Genomic DNA, 23,992 nt, shown 5'->3' on the forward strand with positions numbered 1-23,992 from the left:
CGGCCCCCGCCCTCCCGCGTCCCCAGAGCTTCCCCTCTCGGCCCCCCGCAGGCTCCCCCGGCTGCCGAGCCTCTCGCGCCTAACGGGGGGGCGTCCCCTCGCCCCCCTCCCCGTCCGACCCCTCGCCGCCCCAGCTCTCCTCGACTTCGAAGGCCTTTCTGAAAATCCGCCTCCTCTAGAAGGGCCTCCCCGATTCACTCACGACATCCCACCCCAACGGGCGTCTGTAGCGCTTAGGGCCTTCTCAACCCCGACCCCGCCCGGCCCGGTGGCTCGAGCCCGGGCCTGGGAGTCGGGAGGTCGTGGGTTCTAATCCCGGCTCCGCCACTCGTCGGCTGTGGGACCTGGGGCGAGTCGCTTCCCTTCCCTGGGCCTCAGCGACCTCGCCTGTAAAATGGGGGTGAAGACTGCGGGCCCCACGTGGGACGACCCGATCACCCCGTATCCCCGCCCCCAGCGCTCAGAACAGCGCTTCGCACAAAGTAAGCGCTTAACGGATACCGTCGTCATTATTATTACTACTATCCTCTGGGCCTCGATCGCCTCATCTCTTAAATGGGGATGAAGACCGTGAGCCCCGGGTGGGACGGGGACCGTGTCCAACCCGATTAGCTTGAATCTTTCCCGGTGCTCAGTACGGCGCCGAGCACATACTAAGTGCTCAAAAATACGAAAATCCCACATTCAATTTTTCTCTGGGCATTTTCAACCCGACTCGCGTTACTCCCTGTCCTCTCCTAATTCTCCCTCCCGCTTCCAGGGCGCCCAGGTCAGCGCTCTGCACCGGCAGGCATCTAGTACCGTGTTCTGCACCAGCAGGCAGCCAGCACAGCGCTCTGCACCAGTAGGAGCCCAAGATAGCGCTCTGTACCTGTAGGCGTCCAAGTAAGAGCTCTGCAGTAGCAGGTGCCCAGTACAGTGCTCTGCACCGGTAGACGCTCAGAACGACACTCGGGCGCCTAATACCGCACTCCTCTACACCAGCAGACACCCAGCACAGCACTCTGCGCTGACGGGTGCCCAGGCCCACAGTGCTCTGCACCAGACGGCGCCCAGTATAGCGCCCTGCACCAGCAGGCGCTCTGTACAACACCCTGCGTCGGGAAGTGCCCAGTGGAGCGCTCTGCACAAGCACCGGAGAAGCAGCTGGGGCTTAGGGGCAAGAGCCCGGGCCTGGCGGTCAGAGGTCGTGGGTTCCAATCCCGGCTCCGCCACTCGTCGGCTGGGTGACGTCGGGCAGGCCGCTTTGCTTCTCTGGGCCTCAGCGACCTCATCTGGAAAGAGGGGATGAAGTCTGTGAGCCCCACGTGGGACGACCTGATGACCTGGGGGTCTCCCCCAGCGCTTTAGAACAGTGCTCGGGCACACAGTCGGCGCTTAACAAATACCATCGTTAGTACAACACTCTGCACCAGCAGGTGCTCAGTACGGTGCTCTGCACCAGCAGGCGCCTAGTACAGCGTTCTGCACCCAGGTCGGCGTTCTGCACCGGCAGGCGCCCAATAAAAAGCACTGATTAGTTGAAGAGGGCCGCGTCACCCACCTCCAGCCCCTGCTCTTACTCGGCCCGGGGAGGAGGAGGGCAAGGGATACGTCTCCAAGCGCTTAGCACAGTGCTCGGCACACAGTAAGCGCTCACTAAATACGGTTGAGCGAATGAACGAGGAACCGCTCCAGTCACTCTCTCCCTGGGCCATCACGGGGCCTAGGTCCACCCGCGGGCAGAACCCGGCCCCCACCGAGAGCGGGGCAGGGGATCGAGCCGGGGCCTGGGCGTCCGAAGGTCACGAGTTCTAATCCCCACTCCGCCACTCGTCTGCTGCGGGACCCTGGGCGAGTCGCTCCCCTTCTCCGCGCCTCGGTTACTCATCTGAACCACGGGGATTGAGACCGTAAGCCCCCCGTGGGACAGGGACCGTATCCAACGCGATTTCCTTATATCCACCCCAGTGCTTGGCACATAGTAAGCGCTCAACGGATACCATCGTCATTATTATCATGCTGGGAAAGGAGTTCTCCGATCCCCGGCCTCCCCGGAGGGGCTGCCCTTCCGTCAATTTTTACGGCGCCGACTCGCGCGTCGGCTTTGACGGAGCCTTTAACAACGTTCATAAACAGGGTCCCGGCGGCGGGCGCGTGCTTCCCATCAGGTCCCCCGGCTCCGGCGGGGCAGAAGACCCCAGAGACACCCCCCTACCCCCGGTCCTCGCCACCCCCTGCCCCACCGGGCCTCCTCCCCGGCCCCTGTCATCACCTAGTCGGTTTAACACGATCACATCTAAGGAAAGGTCCCCTGGTCTCCCCGCCCCCGACCAGTTGGGGGATTCTCTCCCTAAAAGCGAGGGCCGGAGGGGGTGGGCCGACCCCCTCCCCACCTTAGTCCCTTCCGGCCCGACTCCTCCGGCCGCCACGCACCACCGAAAGCCGACGGCGCCCACGGCGACGCAAGGCAACGTCGCTTTCGCCGAAGCCGCGGGTCCGCCTGAGAAGATTCCGGACCGAGGGAGCCGGGCCGCGGAGGGACGCCCCCGAAGGAGGCCGACAGCCGGACGGTTCTCGGGTGGGGGTCGGGGAGACTCCGGACGCCACAGGCCGGCCCCCTCCCGGGCCCCGGCTCCTCTCCTGGAAAGTCGGGAAAAGCCGCCACGGTTCTCGGTCGGCCTCCGGGGACGCGGGGCGCAGAGGCCGGGGCCACGCGACCCCTGTCCCGGCCTGACCCGCCGGCCGGGGGGGGCGGGGGGGTCTCGCTCCTCCTCCGGGCCCCGCGGCGGCGAGGGGGCTTCGGCCCCGGGAGAGGCTCATCCCGGCGGGGAGGATGGGATTTCGAAGGGACGGGCTGCCACGCGGACCCCGAAACCTCCCGGACGTCCGGCTCTGGCGACACGGGGACTTCTTTACGGGAAGCGGCGAGGCCTAGCGGAAAGAGCGCGGGCCTGGGGGTCGGAGGACCTGGGTTCCAATCCCGTTCTGATCCCGGGTGACCTTGGGCGAGTCACTTCACCGTGCCTCAGTCCCCTCAACTGGAAAACGGGGGAATTCTCGATCCCCGCGCCGCCTCCTACCTAGAGACCGTAACCCGTGTCCACCCCGGGGCTCGGAACCGAGCTGGACGCACAGCCGGCGCTCAGACACCCGTCGCTCAGAATCGTCACCACGAGCTACGGAGCAAGGCCCGGCCGTCTGGAAACTTCCCTTCCGGGCCTCGGCCCCCCCGGAAGAGGCCACGCGTCGGGCCCGGCCCGTGACATCCCTCCCGCCCACGCGCTCCCTCGGACTCCGGGGCGAGCGGCGGCCCGAAAGAGAGGTCGGCGGCCCGGAACCCGACCCCGGCTCCGCCGCTCGCCTGCCGGGTGACCTTGGGCAAGTCGCTTCACATCTTGAAGCGCTGTCGGTTTCCTCATCTGCCTAACGGGGGTGGGGGTCGATCCCGGCTCTCCCTCCGACTCTGCCCGGGAGCCCCCGGGGACTGGGGGGGACCGACCGACCCGACGCCCCGGCGTCCGACCCGGCGCTCAGTAAGGCGCCGGGCCCGTAGCGAGCGCTCCGAGAGAACCCCCGCGGGCATCACGATCGGGGACGGGCCGACCCGTTTAGGCCGACGTCGCCCCCCCCAACATCCCGGGATGGTCCTCGTACCTGTCGGGTAGCCCTCTCCGGGGACAGGTCCGAAGGCCCACCCGGGTGGGCACCCATGGGGGGGAGGAGGTCGGTGGGGGGGGTCTGAGGCCCACCCGGGTGGGCATCCATGGGGGGAAGGGGATCGGTGGGGGGGGTCTGAGGCCCACCTGGATGGGCACCCATGGGGGGAAGGGGATCGGTGGGGGGGGGTCTGAGGCCCACCCGCGTGGGCACCCATGGCGGGGAGGAGGTCGGTTGGGGGGGTCTGAGGCCCACCCGGGTGGGCATCCATGGGGGGAAGGGGATGGGTGGGGGGGGAGTCTGAGGCCCACCCGGGTGGGCATCCATGGGGGGAAGGGGATCGGTGGGGGGGGTCTGAGGCCCACCCGGGTGGGCATCCATGGGGGGGAGGGGGTCGGTGGGGGGGGTCTGAGGCCCACCCGGGTGGGCATCCATGGGGGGGAGGGGGCCGGTGGGGGGGGTCTGAGGCCCACCCGGGTGGGCATCCATGGGGGGAAAGGGGTCGGTGGAGGGGGGGGTCTGAGGCCCACCCGGGTGGGCATCCATGGGGGGAAGGGAGTCGGTGGGGGTCTGAAGGCCCACCCGGGTGGGCGCCCGTAGGTGGGAGGGGGTCGGCGGGGGTCTGAAGGCCCCCCCGGGTGGGCGCCCATGGGGGAGAGGGAGTCGGTGGGAGACTGAGGCCCAACCGGGTGGGCACCCTCGCGGGGAGGGGGTCGGTGGGGGGTCTGAAGGCCCACCCGGGTGGGCACCCATAGGGCAGAGGAGGTCGGTGGGGGTGTAAGGCCCACCCGGGTGGGCACCCACGGGGGGGGGGAGGGGGTCGGTCTGTCTCACCCCCCCACACCCCGCCGCCCCCGGGAGGAAGATCGGGAAGGGGAGGTGAGGGCGGGCCGTGCTCGCCGTCGGGATGGGGGACCCCCCCCCCCACCACCCGTGTCCAGGGAGCCCAGGCCCCCCCGGCCCCGCCATCCGTCCGTCCATCCCCTCCCGGGGCGGGGGCGGGGGGGCGCTGACCGGTCGAGGTTCAAAATGGTGGCCGGAGCGGCCGCCCCCCCCCCATCCCGGGCCCCCCCCTCCCCCCGTCCGGCCGCCCCACGGGGAAGGGGCCGGGACCGCGACGCCCCCGCCCCCCCCAGGACCGGCCGGTCCCGCGGGGGCCGCAGGTGGGGCCGGGGAGGTCCGGGGGTCCCGGGGGTCCCGTCCGTCCGGCCACCCACCTGCCGTGAGGTAGGCGCGGGGGGCGGGGGCCAGGAAGGGTCCGGGTCCGGGTCCGGGTCCGGGTCCGGGTCCGGGCCCGGGCTTGTGCGTGCGGTAATCCCTCTCGCTGCGGGAGCGCAGCCGGTCGGAGGCCCGGTCCGACAGGTCGGAGCTGGGCCAGGCTCTGCGAAGCGTGCCGCTGCGGGTCTTCTTCATGGCGGGGGGCGGGGGGGCGGCCGGGCCGGACCCGACCCGCCGGTCAGCGGGGCCCGGGGGTCGTCCGGCCCGGGCCCGACCCCCCGGGACCGGCCGGGGACGAGGACGAGGACGAGGGCGAGGGAGGAGGAGCGGGGACGGGCCCGGCGCTCGGCCGGCCCGCGCTGCCCCTGCCAGGACCGGCCGCCGGCATCTTTCCAGCTCCCCTTCCTCCTCCTCCTCCTCCCGGTCGTCGTCGTCGTCGTCGTCGCCGCCCGCAGGCCCAGCCCCTCGTCGTCGTCGTCGTCGTCGTCGTCCTCCTCCTCCTCCTGCTGCTGCTGCTGCTGCTGCTCCTCGGCTCGCCCAGCGCGCCCCACAATGCTTCACCGAGCCCGACTGCGGCCTCCCCCTCCGCCCCCTCCTCCTCCGGGCCCGGACTCCCGCGGCCGACAAGCCCCGAGGCCGGGACGCCCCGGGGCCGCCCCCCACCCCCGGTCCCTCTCCCCCCCACTGCCGGGCAGGGGAGCCCCCCGCCCCCGCCCTCCCGGACAGCCGGACAGGGGACCCTCCGGCCCTCCCCCGCTCCAGGACGCACCGACCCAGAGGACCCTCTGTTCCCCCCCCCCTCCAGGACGCACGGACCCGGGGGACTCTCCCTTACCCCCCCCCCCCCGAACACACAGACCCAGGGGACCCTCTGTCCCCCCCCCCTCCAGGACGCACGGACCCAGGGGACCCTCTGTCCCCCCCTTCCAGGACGCACGGACCCAGGGGACCCTCTGTCCCCCCCCCCCAGGACGCACGGACACAGGGGACTCTCCCTTACCCCCCCCCCCGAACACACAGACCCAGGGGACCCTCTGTCCCCCCTCTCCAGGACGCACGGACCCAGGGGACCCTCCCTCCCCCTCCCTCCAGGACGCACGGACCCAGGGGACCCCCTGTCCCCTCCCTCCAGGATGCACGGGCCCAGGGGACCCTCCCTCCCCCTCCCTCCAGGACGCACGGACCCAGGGGACCCTCCGTCCCCCCACTCTAGGATGCACGGCCACAGGGGACCCTCCGTCCCCGCCCTCCACGCCAGCCGGACGCACGGACACAGATCCCCTCCCTCCGGGACGCACGGACACGGGGGACCCCCCCCCCCCCGCGTCCCCCCTCTCCAGGACGGACGGACCCAGGGGACCCGGCTGGACGTCCCCGGCGGCGGCCTGCACTTGGTAAGACCCGTCATCATCATGGGATCGGTCGTATACTCGACACGTATAGATATATGTGTTATGTACATACTCGAGCGCCTAGTACGCCGCTCTGCACATAGTAAGCGCTCAATAAATGCGACTAACAATAACAGTGATGGCATTCCGAAGCGTTGCCTACGTGCCAGGCACCGTTCTGAGCGCCGGGGAGGATTCGGGGTCATCGGGTTGCCCCGGGGGCGGCCCACAGACTTCATCCCCCTTTTCCAGATGAGGGAACTGAGGCCCGGAGAAGTCAAGTGACTCGCCCGGAGTCACACAGCTGACGAGAGGCGGAGCCGGGATTCGAACCCGTGACCTCCGACTCCCAAGCCCGGGCTCTTGCCACTGAGCCGCGAGCGCTTGCTGTGGGCCAAGCGCTCTTCTAAGCACTGGGGGGCCCGTTATCGGGCAGGGACTGTCGCCATCTGTTGCCGAACTAGACGTTCCAAGCGCTTAGTACAGTGCTCTGCCCATAGTAAGCGCTCGATCAATACGATTGAACGAATACAAGGTCATCAGGTTGTCCCACGTAGGGCTCACCGCCTTCATCCCCATTGTACAGATGAGGGAACTGAGGCCCAGAGAAGTGAAGTGACATGCCCGGGGTCACACAGCGGACAAGTGGCAGAGCCGGGATCAGAACCCGTGACCTCAGACTCCCAAGCCCGGGCTCTTTTCCCTGAGCCACGCTGCTTCCCTATTGACTGAATGAATCTGTTGAGCGCTTACCCTGGGCCAAGCACTGTTTTAAGCTCCGGGGGAGATGCAAGGTCATCGGGTTGTCCCATGTGGGGCTCCCAGTCTTAAATCCCCATTTGACAGATGAGGTCACTGAGGCCCAGAGAGGCGAAGCGGCTTGACCAAGGTCACCCAGCAGACGTGCGGCGGAGCCGGCATTAGAACCCATGACCTCGGACTCCCAAGCCCGGGCTCTTGCCATTAAGCCACCGTGCTTAGTAAAAATGATAATGATGGTGATGGTATTCTTAATAATAATAATGTTGGGAGTTGTTAAGCACTTACTAGGTAAATGAGGCCCAGAGAAGTGACGGGATCGCCCGAGGTCACACAGCAGACAAGTGGCGGAGCCGGGGTTAGAACCCACGACCTCTGACTCCCAAGCCGGGGCTCTTTCCACTAAGTCACGCTGCTTCTCTGTATTAAGCGCTTACTCTGCGCCAAGCGCTGGGGCGGATTCAGGTCGATCGGGTTGGACACATAGTGAAAGCCACCGGCCTCCAAAGCCCCGGACTGCGGACGGAGGCTGTGGTAGGGTCCCTGGGGGTAGAACCCGGACCTGGGAGTCAGAAGGTCCTGGGTTCTAATCCCCGCTCCGCCGCTTGTCTGCTGTGTGACCGTGGGCGAGTCGCTTCACTTCTCTGGGCCTCGGTGACCTCATCTGGAACATGGGGATGAAGACTGTGAGCCGGACAGGGACTGTGTCCGCCTCCATTTGCTGGGATCCACCCCAGCGCTTAGTACAGTGCCTGGCATGAAGTAAGCGCTTAACAAACGCCATCGTTACTGTTATCATTAATGATAATTATTACAACGTGCTCTGCGTACACTGGGTGCTCTGGACTCAGGAGGTGCCTGGAACAGCAGCCGGCACACAAAAGGTGAATGCTTAGTACAGTGCCCTGCCCACAGTAAGCACTCAAACAATACGACCCATTGACTGAGGATCGGTGGCGTAGCGCTCTGTCCCCGACGGGGTGTCCAGTACAGCGCTCGGCACCAATAGGTGCCCAGTACAGCACACTACACCCGGTACGGCGCTCTGCACCCAGTAGGTACTCAGTACAATGCTCTGCACCAAGTAGGTGCCCAGTACAGCATTCTGCACCCAAGAAGGGCCCCCGCTATGCTCTCCTCATGGGATTTTCCCTGCTTTGGCTAACATTTCAAACTATTAATAATTATTACCTGTTTTAAGCGCTTCCTATGTGTCAAGCACGGTTCTAAGCGCTGGGGTAGATACATGTTTATCAGATTGGATACGGTCCCTCTCCCAACCAATCGTCATCATCGTAATAATGATTTTAGTATTTGTTAAGCACTTCCTATGGGCCGGGCACTGTACTAAGCGCTGGGGTGGATACAAGCAAATCAGGGCAGACACAGCCCTGTCCCATGCGGGGCTCACAGTCTCAAGTCCCCTTTTATAGATGAGGTTGCTGAGGCACAGAGAATAATAATAATGATGGCATTTGTTAAGCGCTTACTATGTGCCAAGCGCCGTTCTCGGCGCTGGGGGAGATACAAGGTAATCAGGGGGTCCCACGTAGGGCTCACGGGCCTCATCCCCATTTTACAGCTGTGGGAACTGAGGCCCAGAGAAGTGAAACGACTTGCCCAGCGTCACACCGCTGACAAGCGGCAGCAGCAGGATTAGAACCCACGACCTCTGACTCCCCAGCCCGGGCTCTTGCCACTGAGCCACGCTGCTTCTCAAGCAGCTTAAGCGCTATGTGTCAAGCACGGTTCTAAGCGCTGGGGTAGATACCAGTTTATCAAATTGGACACAGGCCCGCTCCCACGTAATATTAATAATAATTATGGGATTTGTTAAGTGCTTACGACGTGCCAGGCACTGCACTCAGTGCTGGGGTGGATCCCCTCTTCCAAGCCCTACGGAGAGCTCACCTCCTCCAGGAGGCCTTCCCAGGCCGAGCACCCCCTTTCCTCTCCTCCCCCTTCCCCTCAGCACTGTGCACATTTGCATATATTATTTATCACCCTTTTATTTTAATGAAGTGCACATCCCCTTGATTCTATTTAGCTTGATAATAATGCTGTCTTGTTTTTGTTTTGCTTTGTTTCCTTGCCTGTCTCCCCCTTTTAGACCGTGAGCCCGTCGTCGGGCAGGGAGGGTCTCTCTCTGTGGCCGAATTGTCCATTCCAAGCGCTTAGTACAGTGCTCTGCACACAGTCAGCGCTCAATAAATACTACTACTACTACTACTAATGTTGGTATTTGTTAAGGGCTTACTATGTGCAGAGCAATGTTCTAAGCGCTGGGGGAGACACAGGGTCATCAGGTGGTCCCCCGTGGGGCTCCCAGTCTTCATCCCCATTTGACAGATGAGGTCACTGAGGCCCAGAGAAGGGAAGTAATAATAATAATGTTGGTATTTGTTAAGCGTTTACTATGTGCCGAGCACTGTTCTAAGCGCTGGGGTAGACATAGGGGAATCAGCCTGTCCCACGTGGGGCTCCCAGTCTTCATCCCCATTTTCCAGATGAGGTCACCGAGGCCCAGAGAAGTGAAGCGACTGGCCCACAGTCACCCAGCTGACAAGTGGCAGAGCTGGGATTCGAACTCATGACCCCTGACTCCAAAGCCCGTGCTCTTAAGTGACTTGCCCACAGTCACCCAGCTGACAGGTGGCAGAGTGGGGATTCGAACCCATGACCTCGGACTCCCAAGCCCGGGCTCTTGCCACCGAGCCAGGCTGCTACTATTGAATTGAATAGGCCATGCTGTTTTCGTGACAAGAGGAAGGGAGGTTTATATTTTTTAATTTTTTAAAATGATGATGATGATGATGATGATGATTCTTTGGGCTCGTCGATGGCCCGGGAAGTCATCCCCCTGCCTCCGCGCCGGCCTCGGCCGTGGGCGAGCCGATTATCCGAACCGAGCGCGCCACCGACCTTCGGGTTTGCGCGGCCGGGGTCGGGGGGCGGGGGGGGGGACGGCGCATGCTCAGTGCTGCTCTCCCACGGCCTTCTGGAACTTGTAGTCCGGCGCTCGCGCGCATGCGCGGCCCGGCTCGCAGGGCATGGTGGGACGCGGGCGCTGCGCTAGTCCAGGAGCTCGCGCGCGCGGCGCTCCTTCATTCATTCATTCATTCATTCATTCATTCATTCATTCATTCATTCACTCACTCATTCACTCATTCATTCACTCATGCGTATTGATTGGACGCTGACTGTGTACTGAGCGCTTGGGAAAGTACATTACAGCACTAAAGAGTGACAGTCCCTGCCCACGACCAGCTGACAGTCCCTCCCAGGAAGGGAAGAACATTCATTCATTCATTCATCATCATCATCATTCATTCATTCATTCAACAGTATTCATTGAGCACTTACTATGTGCAGAGCACTGTACTAAGCGCTTGGAATGAACAAGTCGGCAACAGATAGAGACGGGCCCTGCCGTTTGACGGGCTTACGGTCTGATCGGGGGAGACGGACAGACAAGAACAATGGCAATAAATCATCATCATCATCATCATCGTCATCATCATCATGAGAAGCAGCATGGCTCAGTGGAAAGAGCCCAGGCTTGGGAGTCAGAGGTCGTGGGTTCTAATCCTGGCTCTGCCACTTATCCGCTGTGTGACTTTGGGCAAGTCACTTCCCTTCTCTGGGCCTCAGTGACCTCATCTGGAAAATGGGGATGAAGACTGTGCGCCCCTCGTGGGACAATCTGATTACCTTGTATCCCCTCAGCGCTTAGAACAGTGCTTGGCACATAGTAGGTGCTTAACAAATACCAAAATTATTATTATTAATAACAGTGGTATTTGTTAAGCACTTACAATGTGCCAAGCACTGGGGGATATACAAGGTAGTCAGGTTGTCTCACGAGGGACTCACAGTCTTAGTCCCCATTTGACAGATGAGGGAACTGAGGCACCGAGACTAATAATAATAATAATAATGGAGGTATTTGTTAAGCACTTACTACATGCCGAGCACTGTTCTCAGCGCTGGGGGAGGTGCAGGGTTATCAGGTTGTTCCACATGGGGCTCACAGTTTTTAATCACCATTTTACAGGTGAGGTAACTGAGGCCCAGAGAAGCCAAGTGACTTAATAATAATGTTGGTATTTGTTAAGCGCTTACTATGTGCAGAGCACTGTTCTAAGCGCTGGGGTAGTCACAGGGGAATCAGGTCGTCCCACGTGGGGCTCACGGTCTTAATTCCCATTTTACAGATGAGGTAACTGAGGCACAGAGAAGTTAAGTGACTTGCCCACAGTCACACAGCTGACAAGTGGCAGAGCTGGGATTCAAACTCATGACCTCTGACTCCAAAGCCCGTGCTCTTTCCACTGAGCCACGCTGCTTCTCAACCCACAGTCACACAACTGACAAGTGACAGAGTGGGGATTAGAACCCATGACCTCTGACTCCCAAGCCTGGGCTCTTTCCACTGAGCCACGCTGCTTCTCTCGTTCATTCATTCCAATTTATTGGGCGCTTACTGTGTGCAGAGCACTGAACTAAGCGTTTGGGAACGTACAATACAGCAATAAAGAGTAACAAAACCTGCCCACGACCAGTTCACATTCCCTCCTGGGGAGGGGAGAGGAGGATATTCATTCATTCATTCATTCAATCACATTTATTGGGCGCTTACCGTGTGTAGTGCACTGTACTAAGCGACTGGGAAACTACAGCAATAAAGAGTGACAATCCTTGCCCACAACAAGCTCACATTCCCTCCCAGGGAGGGGAGAGGAGGACATTCATTCAGTCATACTTATTGAGTGCTTACTGTGTGCAGAGCACTGTACTAAGCGTTTGGGAAAGTACAATACAGCAATTGAGACAATCTCTAAAGCTCATCCAATCTTAATCCCCATTTTACAAATGAGGTGACTGAGTCACAGAGAATAATAATGTTGGTATTTGTTAAGCGCTTACTATGTGCAGAGCACTGTTCTAAGCGCTGGGGTAGATACAGGGTAATCAGGTTGTCCCACTTGGGGCTCACAGTCTTAGTCCCCATTTTACAGATGAGGTAACTGAGGCACAGAGAAGTTAAGTGACTTGCCCAAGGTGACCTAGCAGACAGGCGGCAGAGATCAGATTAGATTAGATTAGATTAGAAGCCAGGTCCTCGGATTCCCAGGCCCGGACTCTTTCCGCCAGGCCATGCTGCTTCACGTGGTCTCTGCCCTTGAGGAGTTTGAAATCCAGGTGGAAATTACGCACCGATTTTAGGCTTCCGCCTCTGTTCCCAAATCCGGGAAGGGTGAGCGGGGAGAGCTGGAGGCGTGGAAAATCCCACAGATCCCGGAGAGAAACCAGGGAGAATCCATCAGACCTGGGAAAACTCCCGGAGCTCAAACGGGGCCTCGGAGATAAGGTTATTTTTACCTCCCCGCCGCCCACCCGGGCTGTGTCCAGACCCGCCTTGTCTTTCTTCACTTCAGGCCCAAGAACCCCTCCTCTTCCTCTTCCTCCTCCTCATTCATTCAGTCGTATTTGCTGAGCGCTTACCGTGTGCAGAGCACCGTACTAAAGCGCTTGGGAAGTACAATTTCAGAGCCTTGGTTTGCCCCGCTTGGGCCTGGATATCCAAATTGCCTCCGAAGGAGGCTCCCAGCAAGCCTACTAAGTGGGACAGAGTCCCAGGATCTAGTCCCAGGGGTCTAGATGTCTGTGGCTCTTCACGGGCTGCCACTGGTCTGCTGTGTGACCTTGGGAAAATCAGGTCACTTCTCTGGGCCTCAGTGACCTCCTCTGTAAAATGGGGATTGCGACGGTGAGCCCCACGTGGGACAGGAACTATGTCCAACCCCATTTGCTTGTAGCCACCACAGTGCCAGGCACATAGTAGGCGCTTAACAAATATTATAATTATTACTGGGAGAGTTCTGCAGCCACCCCCTGGGCGGGGAGAGAGGGTCCCACAGGGACCCCCCGGGGCAATAATAATGGTATTTGTCAAGCGCTTACTGTGTGCCGAGCACTGTTCTAAGTGCTGGGGTAGATAGAGGGTGATCAGGTTGTCCCCCGTGGTGCTCACAGGCTTCATCCTCATTCTACAGATGAGGGAACTGAGGCACCGAGAAGTGAGTGACCTGCCCAAAGTCACACAGCTGACAGGTGGCGGAGCTGGCATTCGAACCCATGACCTCTGACTCCTAAACCCGTGGTCTTTCCACTGAACCACACTGCTTCTCTACATAGTTCCCTCTCTTTCCCCCTACCCCCCGGCCCCTCCCGGCTCTGCATCGTGTCCAACCCGCTATGTCTGGATCCACCCCAGTGCTTAACAAATACCGTTATTATTATCACCGGGGGGGGGGGGAGGGGGGGACGGGGGCGGGGGGTGGTCCTTCAAGGTTGGTTCTGGGTCTCCATCTCGAGCTACGCTCATTTCTATTTGGACCCCCACCCTGGGAGTGTGGGGTACAAGGAAGCTGGGAAAACCCTCTGGAAGAGGCGTTTGCTTTTTGACGGACAAAGATGGCGGGACAAGACCCGACCTTACATTCCGACCTTACACCTCTGCACACAGTGAGCGCTCGCTAATTATGACCGAATGAATGACTATTCCGTTTCTTCCCCTCTCTGTAATTTATCGTATCACCCCTCTCCCCCCGCACTAGACTGTAAAATCCACATGGGCAGGGATAGTCTGCTATAGTGGGCAAGTCACTTAACTTCTCTGTGCCTCAGTTACCTCATCTGTAAAATGGGGATGAAGACTGTGAGCCTCACGTGGGGCAATCTGATTATCCTGTATCTACCCCAGGGCTTAGAACAGTGCTCCGCCCATAGTAAGCGCTTAACAAATACCAACATTATTATCATTATTATTACAGTGTCCTCTCCCAAGTTTTCAGTCCAGGGCTCCGCACAAGTAAGCGCTCAGTGAATATCACTGATGGATGGATATTTCATCTTTCATTCATTCATTCATCTACACTCACAGCTTCAACTACCACCTCCTCGGGAAGGATTCCCCGATCCACCGCCCCTGCCGTGACTTGTCTCCCCCTCCGCGGTCTCGCCTCTCCCCGTGTCTCCAGGACATCTCTGTATGGCCGTTCCACCCGCACCTCAGGCTCAACACGTCCAAAACTAACTCCGTTTTTCCTCGCTTTTCCTCCTCCCGACGCTCGACAAAAATCCGCCAATCACACTTCCCCCCTTCAAAGCCCTACTGAAGGCTCGCCTCCTCCAGGAGGCCTGCCCAGACTAAGCCCCTCTTTTCCTCTCCCTCCCCATCGCCCCGGCTCACCCCCTTTGCTCTACCCCCGTCTCCCCGCCCCACATCACTTGCGTATATAGGTACACAGCTATAATTCTAATTATTTATATTCCTGGCTCTTTACTTGTTCTGATGTGTACATGTATCTATAATTCTATTTATTTACATCGTTGCTACTGAGTTTACTTGTTTTGATGTCTGTCTCCCCCCTTTTAAGACCGTGAGCCTGTTGCGGGCAGGGATTGTCGCGCTCCGCTGCCGAACTGTACTTTCTACGGGCGTTGTGCTCTGCACACAGTAAGCGCTCGACAGATACGATCGAACGCTGGAATGAATGACGAGCCCGCCATCTTCCCTGTCTCTGAAGCCTGTGACACGGATTCCTCTCTCTCTCTAATCCCATCCTCAGTGTGTCACCAAATCCTGTGAGTTCCTCCTCTTCGACCATCTGCCTCTTCCTCTCCTCCAAATTTCCACCACGCTGGTCCAAGCACTCCTCCCCGGCTCCCCCGCTTCACTCCTCTTAAACCAACCTACTCACTGTGCCTTATTCTTGTCTTTCTCACCAATCTCTCGCCTCCACCCTCCCCCTCCTTCTTCACATCCAGCCGACCACGGCTCTCCCCAGCCTCAAGGCCTTTTTGAAAGCCCACCTCCTACAGGAAGACTTCTTGAACTAAATACTTCTCTCCCCCATTTTATTTCCCCCACACCCACTGCCACTTAAGCATAGAGAAGCAGCGTGGCGTAGTGGCTGGTGCCCGGGCCTGGGAGTCAGGAGGACATGGTTTCTAATCCCGGCTCCGCCACTCGTCGGCTGTGTGACCCTGGGCAAGTCACTTCACTTCTCTGGGCCTCAGTAACCTCATCTGTAAAATGGGGATCGAGACTGTCGGCCTCACGTGGGACAGGGACTGTGACATCCTACCCGATTCGCTTGTGTCCATCCCAGCGCTTAATACAGTGCCCGGCACGTATTGTTGCTGAATTGTACTTTCCCAGCGCTTAGTACTGTGCTCCTCACACAGTGAGCGCTCAATAAATACGATTGAATGAACGCTTCACAAATACCAGTATTATTATTATTATTATTATTATTTCCACATCGCCTAATTTAGGTACTCGTATCCCACCCAGCACTTGGGTGCGTATTTTATTCTCCATCTCTTCCGCCTATCTGCCGATCCTTTTAGTATCCGATTCCCCTCCTACGTTTTAAAATCCACGAAGGCAGGGATCACGTCTACTACATCTACTGATCGTCCCCCAGCGCTCAGTAGAGTGTTCTGCACGGAGTTAGTGCTCAGTAAATACTGCTGATGGATGAATTCGGGCCCGGCTCCCCTCTCCTCTGAGCACTAACCCCACCCCCTCCCGTGACTCGCTGACCACCCAACTAAGTTCTGTGCCTGAATTAAGCTATTTTATATCTGCAGGCCTTGAGCTGAATTTCCAAAGGTGCAGCTTTGACCGTGACCCAGAAACAAGAGGGTATTAGAAGCGCCGGAAAGGGATGCCGAGCAGAACCCAAAGGTAAACCAGCCTACTTGTGCTGGCTCCGCCCAAAGTAGGCAAAGCGTCAAATCGGCCCGTACTTGGCTGGCTACGACCGCACCTCGGGTTTGGGAGTCAGAAGGTCATGAGTTCTAATCCCCGCACCGCCCCTCGTCTGCTGTGTGACCTTGGTTAAGGCACTTCGATTCTCTGTGCCCTCCCTTACCTCATCTGGAAAATGGGGAGTGAGACCGTGAGCCCCTTGTGGGACAGGGACTGTGTCCGACCCAAATTGCCCCAGCGCTTAGTACAGTGTCCATTGAAAGTGCTTAACAAATACGATTATTATGATTATTATTAGGTTCCCACAGACCCCCGGGGGTTGGAGAGAAGATCACAGCCGTTTTCACCGTCTCTTTTGCTAGCGGGGTTGGCCACGGACTGCTAGCGGAAAACACTTGACCATGAAAATTTCCTTTTTTTCCCAACTGAGGGACCTCAAAAACAGAATGAGGGCAAGCAGACGTAACAGCGTGACCTAAAAAAACGATGTGGCCTAAAGGAAAGAACCTGAGCCTGCGGCATCAGAGGACCTGGGTTCTAATCCCTACTCTGCCACCTGTCTGCTGTGTGACCTTGGGTAAGTGACTTCACTTTTCCGTGCCACAGTTCCGTCATCTGTGAAATGGGGAATAAAACCGTGAGCCCCGGGTTGGACATGGACTGTATCCAATCTGATTAGCTTCTACTCACCCCAGCACCTCGGGGTCTGGACTGTGGAGATGTTTTCTGTTCCTTTTGTTGAAAACCTGTCAGGGTCGATCACCTTGGACCCAACTGACCTGCCTGAGGACAGCTCCCGGTGACCCCGCGCTCCAGAAAAATGCATTCGGATTTCTTATTCAGGCCCCAGAACCTCACCCCAAAGCCCTCCCACCTGGTGAAAGCAAACAGACCGGAAGAGCCAAAATACTCCGTTGATCCCCGGCCCACGTCCTAACAGTGACCCGGAACGCCCTCCCTCCTCACATCCGCCAAACTCACTCTCTTCCCCTCTTCCAAGCCCTACTGAGAGCTCACCTCCTCCAGGAGGCCTTCCCAGACTGAACGCTCCCTTTCCCTCTGCTCTACTGCCTTCCCCTCCCCACAGCACTTGTGCAGATTTGTATAGATTATTTATTACTCTATTTTATTAATGATGTATCTATATCTATGATTTTATTTATCTCGATGGTATTGACGCCTACTTGTTTTGTTTTGTTGCCTGTCTCCCCCTTTTAGACTGTGAGCCCATCACTGGGCAGGGATGGTCTCTCTCTGTTGCCGAACTGGACATTCCAAGCGCTTAGTACAGTGCTCTGCACACAGTAAGCGCTCAATAAATACGATTGAATGAATGAATAGTGGCAGGAGAACTGAAAGATTGCCTGAGAGCCACATTTTTCAGCGTTCCCTACCTTTTTCAAAAGAACCAGCTTGGAAAGCAGAGGTCAAAACTACCTAGAAACGGCCGAGAAGTAGCGTGGCTAAAATACAGGCCTGGGCGGATCGAGACTGAGCTCCACATGGGACAGGGACTGTCCAACTCGATTTGCTTGTATCCACCCCAGCGCTTAGTACAGTGCCTGGCACATAGTAAATGCGTAACAAATACCACAATTATTATTATTATTAAGGAGCTCGGTTCTAATCCCAGCTCTGTCACGCCTGCCGTGTGAGCTGGGGCAAGTCATAATGATGGTATTTGTAAAGCGCTTACTATGTGCCAGGCGCTATTTTAAGCACTGGGGTAGATTCGAGCTAATCAGGCAGGACACAGTCCCACACAGGGTTCACCGTCTTAATCCCCATTTTACAGATAAGGGAACTGAGGCACCGAGAAGTGAAGCGACTTGCTTGATATCGTGGGCAAGTGGTGGAGCCAGAATTAAAACCCAGGTCCTTCTGACTCCCAGGCCCGTGCTCTATTCACTAGGCCACTTCACTTCTTTGCACCTCAGTTCCCTCATCTTTAAAATGGGGACTAAGACTGTGAGTCCCATGTGGGACAGGGGTCCAACCTGATTATCTTTTATCTCCCCCAGTGCTTAGTAAGGTGCCTGGCACATAGTAAGTGCTTAACAAACACCATAATTATTATTATGATTCACAGTCTCAATCCCCATTTTACGGATGAGGTAACTGAGGCCCAGAGAAGTGAAGCGATTTGCCCAAGGCAATACCTTCTCTGGGCCCTTAAAGTGGCAGAGCTGGGATTAGAACCCATGACCTTTTGACTCCCATGCCTGTGCTTTTACCACTATGCCAGGCTGCTGCTAAAGGGATACCTGTTACCCCAGAACCACCATGGCCCAGTTGCTAGAGTCCAGGCACTGGAGTCAGAGGCCGTGGGTTCTAATCCCGACTCCGCCACTTAGCGGTGCGACTTTAGACAAGTCACTTAACTTCTCTGTGTCCCAGGACCCCATCTGTCAAATGGGGATGAAGACTGTGAGCCCCACGTGGGACAACCTGATGGCCTTGGATCTACTCCAGTGCTCAGAACAGTGCTTGGCACATAATAATGTTGGTATTTCTTAAGCGCTTACTATGTGCAGAGCACTGTTCTAAGCGCTGGGGTAGATACAGGGTAATCAGGTTGTCCCATGAGAGGCTCACAGATAATCCCCATTTTACAGATGAGGTAACTGAGGTCCAGAGAAGTGAAGTGACTTGCCCACAGTCACCCAGCTGACAAGTGGCAGAGCCGGGATTTGAACCCATGACCTCTGACTCCAAAGCCCACGCTCTTTCCACTGAGCCACGCTGCTTAACAAACAAATACCATCGCTTGTCTACTGTGGGACCTTGAGCAAGTCATTTCACTTCTCTGGGCCTCAGTTACCTCATCTGTCAAATGGGGATGAAGACTGTGAGCCCCAAGTGGGACAATCTGATTGCCTTGTATCTACCCCAGTGCTCACAATGGTGCTTGACAAATACCATAATAATTGTTATTAGAATTATTGTTACTACCACCTTAACAAAGTGCTTAACAAATGCCATATTTACTACAATTAGAGAAGCAGCGTGGCTCAGTGGAAAGAGCACGGGCTTTGGAGTCAGGGCTCATGAGTTCGAATCCCAGCTCTGCCACTTGTCGGCTGTGTGACTGTGGGCGAGTCACTTAACTTCTCTGTGCCTCCGTTCCCTCATCTGTAAAATGGGGATCAAGACTGTGAGCCCCACGTGGGACAACCTGATTCCCCTATGTCTACCCCAGCGCTTAGAACAGTGCTCGGCACATAGTAAGCGCTTAACAAATACCAACATTATTATTACAATTATAATTATGATGATGAAGATTATTACCACCACCTTGTTCTACTTTAAATTCTGCAAAACGCAGCCCCGTCGGTCCAGGGGCTCGGCAGGCGGGGATGAATTTCGCCGCGAGTGGCTCGGCGCGTCCGACGGGCGGCACGTGTCCTCCATTCCCTGTCGAGGTCCATCCCGGGGGTTGACCCTGATTAGTCAGCTGATCTGATTTACAGCTCTCTTTCTGAGGCCTCAGGAGGAGGTGGCATCCTCAACTTCGGCTTACAAGACCAACATTTGACTTAAATTACGAGGCTATCATTTTAACAAACTATTTTCCGCCGATCCTACGCGCTGGGCGGTCAACACTGTAATCAAGAGGAAATGAAGGATGGAGGCGAGTTGGCCAAGAAGAATGAAGGCTTGCCCAACTGGTTGGCCTGTACCTCGGGAGGAGGGCAGGAGGGGACCCCAGGCTGTAGCGCGGGCACGCACAGACACGCATGCAGAGATCCAGGGAGCCTCCTCCTCCGGGAGACACTCTCTGATTAGTTGCCCAACCTTCCTATCCATTTTAAAACACCTTTCGCCCTCATGCGGATAACGAGGATTTACTCACTTGGTGGGTCAGTCGATCGTGTTTACTGAGCGCTAACTGTGCAGAGCACTGTACTAAGCACTTGGGAAAATACAATAGAATATAACAGACACGCCCCCTGCCCACAACAAGCTTACAGTCTGGTGGGGCTCTCATTTTTAGCACCTCTCGCTTTTTACCTACTGAACGCTGTAGATTTGTGTCCCCTCACACTGAAAGTCCACTGAGGGTATGGTTCTAACCCTAGCTCTGCCAATTACTTGCCGGGTGACCACGGGCAGGTCACTTAACTTTTCTGTGCCTCAGTGTCCTCAACTGTAAACTGGGGATTAATTACCTAGTCCTCCCTTTGCTTAGACCCTGAGCCCCATTTGCAAGGGGGACTGTGTCCAACCTGATGAACTTGCATTTACCCCAGCATTTAGAACAGTGCTTGATTCCTAATAAGCACTTAACAACTATAATAATAATAACAATGTTTATTTCCTTGGTAGGCTCCTCAAGGGTTTGGTTGGACAAGGATAAATGAGATTTAACTATAAGCCTTCTAAAGCTGCCCAAGACACCGAGGGACTCTGCCGCTATCAATTGCTGTAAATGCACATAATAATAATAGCAATTATGGTTTTTGTTCAGTGCTTCCAATGTGCCAGACACTGTTCTGAGCACTGGGGTTGGTACAAGATAATCGAGTTGGACAGAGTCCCTGTCCCACACAGGGCTCGCAGCCTTAATCCCCATTTTACAGATGAGGGAACTGAGGCCCAGAGAAGGGAAGTGACTCGCCCGAGGTCACACAGCAGACGAGTGGCGGAGCCGGGATTAGAACCCTGGTCCTTCTGACTCCCGAGCCCGGCTCTATCCGCTTAGACCGCGCTGCTCCTCGTACCTTCCCGTCCCCCAGCAAACAGCAGGAAAACCCCAAACTGTGTGGCTTCCCAGCAGGCAGCCTTTCAGGAAAGTATGTCAAAAAAGGAGTTGCTGACAGAGAGCAAATCTCCATTCTAGGAAGCTAGAGGTTTCTGGCAGGTAAAGCTCTGAGCTCAGCCCTGCCAGACAGGAATAATAACAACATTAATAATACCCCAGATACAACATAATCTGATCAGACACAGTCCCTATCCCTGTTTCACAATCAAAGAGGGAGAGCAGGTTTCTTATCCCCATTTTGCAGATGAGGAAACGGGGGCTCAGAGAGGTTAATATAACGAAAATGATGGCATATGTTAAGGGCTTAGTAGGTGTCAAGTACTGTTCTAAGCGCCGGGGTAGGTTGGACGCGGCCCCCGTCCCACGTGGGGCTCACAGTCTCGATCCCCATTTTACAGGTGAGGGAACCGAGGTACAGAGAAGTGAAGTGACTCTCCCGAGGTCGCACGGCAGACGGGTGGCAGAGCCGGGATTAGAACCCACGCCCTTCTGACTCTCAGGCCCGGGCTCTCCCCACCAGACCATGCTGCTTCAGGGTTAAGTGAAAATTGCCCAAGGTCACTGAGCAGGACGGGGCAGAGATGGACTTAGAGTCCAGGTCTCCTGGCTCTCGGCAGCCCCGTCCCCGTTCCGCTGCACTAAGCGCTCGGGGGGGAGTCCAATAAGGTTGGTAGACGCGACGCCTGGCGCGGAGGAGCCGGTGGGTGTTAGCGGCTACGACGGCGGGTGTCTGAGCCGTAGCCTCACAGCTGGTCCGGCCCCTCCCCACCCCCGAACCTCGGAGAAGAGGGTGACCGGGATGCTTAGGGGCTCCGTCTCCCCGACTGGCATCCCAGCGCTCTTTCCCACGGGCCAGGCGGCCGCCTCGCTTCCAGCAACCCCGATTTGGGAATGCCGGCTCTGCCCTCTGCTTGCTGATCGAAGGAGCCCCCGGCCTCCGCGGCCACCGACCCTGAAGGGTCAAAACGGCCTGAAGATCTAGGCGCTTCTAGGCCCTTCCCGCCAGACGGTCCTCAGGGGGCCACCTGGGTGATTCTCCTCCGATAAAGGATCGGCTTAACCTTTCTGCGCCTGGGCAGCTGCCTCAGACTGAACCCTTCTTAGACTGTGGGCGGGGAATGTGCCTATTATAACTCTGTTATAATACAGATCGTTCATTCAATCGTATTTATTGAGCGCTTACTGGGTGCAGAGCACTGTTCTGAGCACCGGGGAGGGTAGAATACAACAATAAGCAACAGACTTAACGGTCTAGAGAGGGATTTACAGTCTAGAGGGGAGCGTACAGTCTGCACGCAGTAGTGCTCAATAAATACAATTGATTGATTGATTGACCCCTCCTCCGCCCGCCTCCCCCCGCAGTAACTTCGATCGGCATGATCCAACAGGAATCAGGAGACCCGGGTTCTGATCCCCACTCGGCTCGGGGCCTGCTGTGTGACCTCGGGGAAGTCAGCTGCCCTCTCTGAGCCTCTGTTTCTTCTTCTGTAAAATGGGGTCTAAGATCCCTGCTCTCCCCCTCAGGCTGGGACACCCGTGAGGAGCAGGGGCTGTGTCCAATCCGATGACCCGTACCCACCCCGGTGTGGAGCACAGCGCTCGGCACACCCTGTAAGCGCTGAATCCACACCACGATCACTACTATCTGTCTCAGAATCAGCGGGCCCGAGCGAGAGCTCTCGGATTGCATACGTACCGCTACCTCAGTGGCGAGCCCCGGGTTTGGGTTGGGTCTCCGCCTAGGGCGTCGGGAAGACGGACAGATGGAAACCATCAGCGATTTGGCTTTCGGTCCCTCGACTGCTGCCTTTCTCGTCGGGGGCCAGAGGCTGGCCCCCGTCTCATCTCACCGGAGGGGCAGGACGAACCCCGGCCATCTCCGACCTCCGTCCCGTGACTCTGCCTTCCCCGGGCACTGGGCCGGGCCAGCGGGCTCCCACGCCCACCACCGTCCCTCGTCGTGCCGCCGGGGCCACCGGCTTGTCTGGGCAAGTTCCCCATCACCCCGCCGACGGCGGGAACCGGCTCCCGGCTCGGCCACTGAGCGTGTGCGTCACCGACGCCGCGATTACTGTTATTATGGGGGAGCCGAGGGCGGTGGGGGGATCCAGGAGACGCCGCGCGGAAAAGCGAGGTCCCTTCCTCCCCGGGGAGAGCGACACCGTCGGGGAGTCCACCGGGGGTGCGTGTGTGGGAGAAAGGGTCCTTGCCCAACCTCACCCATGGCACGTGGGCCCATGCGCGCCCAATAACCGAGAGAACCGGAGACCGAGACTAGGCGACTGTGGGATACCCAGCTATCATTTACTATTATTATCATTACTATCATTATCGTATTTATTATGCGTCGAATCTGTGTTGAATGCTGGGTTAGATACATGAGAATCACCTTGGACACGGTTCCTGTACCACCCGAGGCTAGGAAGGAGGGAGAGCGGGGATATTACCCCCGTTTTGTACCTGGGGGAACAGGGGCCCAGAGAGATTAAGCGACTGGCCCGAGGTCACCCAGCAGGCAGTGGCGGGGAGCTGAGATTAGAACCCGGGCCCCCCGACTCCCAGGCCCGGTTACTTCCCTGAGGTCGCTGGACCGTCTCCGCCCCCTTTCCGGCTGTTCCTCAAACACTGCTCCCCAAACCTGCCAGATGTCACGCGAGTGGAAAGAGAGAAGAGATGCCCGGGTGGCTTTTCCTAGGCAGCAATTTGCATTTTTCCCCAAGCCTTTCCCCCCGTCGCAAAGCTATTCGGTGGAGGCCGCGCCTTGGGTTGGTGCCTGGGCCGCCCCAGAGGGAGAGAAACGGGGAGAGGGTGAGGAGCGGGGAGGCCGTCTCCACCCTGGGAACCTCGGGGAGCTGCGGCCGTGACTGCTGGTCTCTAATCCGCGAAGAGCCCCAAACTCTGTTCCCCCAGCTGCGAGGCTCCAGCCCTCTTGTGAGTTTCATGGGTGCCCTTGTGTCTTTTATATTGTTTCACCCTTCCTTATGAGTCCGTCATCCCTTACCTGTCCCTTAATTGTAGACTAGGACTGGGGGCCGGGTCTCATTTTTACCTCTGTAGTCTTTCCTAGAATCGAGCACAGTGTTCTGCACACAGTAAACACCTAATCAACACCGAAGCTACTAACCCCTGGCTTGCGGCGAGGTCTCGGGCCGGCTGGAAGGGCCAGTCCGGAGCCCACCTCCCAAGGGTCAGTCCGTTGCCCAAGGGCGGGCTCCGCCGTTCGAGGCAGCCCCTTCGAGGCTGGGGGTTGCATCGTAGCCTCAGCAGATACCCAGGTACACAGTACGGGTATGTGGCTAGGGACGTCCGGAGAAGGAGCGTGGCCTAGTGGACGGAGCCCGGCCCTGGGAGTCGGAAGGACCTGGGTTCTAATCCCGGCTCTGCCACTTGTCTGCTGTGTGACCTTGGGCCGGTCACTTCCCTTCTCTGTGTCTCTGTGAC

The 23,992-nt window shown here is 57.8% G+C and overlaps 1 long non-coding RNA gene across 2 annotated transcripts; it reads left to right on the forward strand.

Moving 5' to 3' along the window:
- The first annotated feature begins 5,738 nt into the window (after positions 1-5,738).
- LOC114815434 lies at positions 5,739-16,783 on the forward strand. 2 transcript variants are annotated; one of them, XR_003763206.1, is made up of 4 exons: positions 5,739-6,251; positions 15,669-15,765; positions 16,220-16,366; positions 16,543-16,783. It is a non-coding gene; the product is annotated as an uncharacterized LOC114815434 (long non-coding RNA). The 2 variants fall into 2 exon arrangements; XR_003763207.1 differs by lacking the exon at positions 5,739-6,251 and adding an exon at positions 14,480-14,657.
- Positions 16,784-23,992: the final 7,209 nt, after the last annotated feature.

This window comes from Ornithorhynchus anatinus, chromosome 12 (genome assembly GCF_004115215.2).
Source record: "Ornithorhynchus anatinus isolate Pmale09 chromosome 12, mOrnAna1.pri.v4, whole genome shotgun sequence".
Lineage (NCBI taxonomy): Eukaryota > Metazoa > Chordata > Mammalia > Monotremata > Ornithorhynchidae > Ornithorhynchus > Ornithorhynchus anatinus.